Below are 1,054 nucleotides of genomic sequence, written 5' to 3'. Positions count from 1 at the left end.
TGATGTTGTCAGTCTCAAAATTTTACTGCGAATGCTGCCATATCAAGAATTTTTTTACCATATTTCCTAACATTTACTACTATATCGCCGAAATACACTTTTTAACAAAATTATAAATCATTAAAATGCTATGAACGAGAAAAACTTATTGATTAAATACAATCATGCGTTATAGATTCGATGACAGATTTATACAATATATTTATAAATCTATTAATTTTATTATTGGTAATACTTAAGTTGTCATTTCAGGGATACCGTTCAGAATAAATTATTTCTCAAACAGTAATTTTCTATATGCTTTTCAGATAACATTAATTTAACGAATATTTGTCTTAATATATATAATAAAAATCCGAATATTGGAAACTATAGATTTACACATAAAAGTTATTTGAATGAGAAAGATCTGTAGGGTCTTCGCGAAGTGAGTGATTCTGGTTGGTCATGAACGGGCAGGTTAGCTTGCCGTTATGTTACGTACTTACTACTCGTACTCACGCCTGTAATCCCCAATAGGGTGAGTAGACCTACAAACTTGCAACCTCTGTTGATACGAAGTCCTAACATGGATATGATTAATCTTACGGCTAAGGGACGGAACCCGTCACGTTAGAAAGGATACAATTCCTATACCTATTTCATGTACTTATATGAAATCTATGGCGAATTTATGACTCCGCCCACTCGACGATATATGTACAATCAAAGAGTAAAAGTGCAGTCACTGAGCCCAGCGAATTATTTGTAAACAGTAATGAAATTATGAACCATTAGTTGTCATAATTATAAAATATATGTTTTTGGTCTATTACAGAAACGACATGCAACTTATTTTCTTTTATATTTTTATATTAATCTTATTTTACTATTCGAATTATTTTCGAATTTTATCGTTTGACCGTTTTTACTGGTGACGTCACAGGACAGTATTTCCATACAAACTCCAAAGAAAACGTTCCTTTTGACGTTTCGTATAAAGTATCTCAGTTGACTACGTTGTCAAGTACCCTATTTATTACTTTGCAAGTAACCGGATTGGACTTTTGCAGAT

This window comes from Pectinophora gossypiella, chromosome 22, assembly GCF_024362695.1.
Source record: "Pectinophora gossypiella chromosome 22, ilPecGoss1.1, whole genome shotgun sequence".
Lineage (NCBI taxonomy): Eukaryota > Metazoa > Arthropoda > Insecta > Lepidoptera > Gelechiidae > Pectinophora > Pectinophora gossypiella.
The sequence above is the reverse complement of the archived record's forward strand: the minus strand, read 5'-3'. Positions refer to the sequence as shown.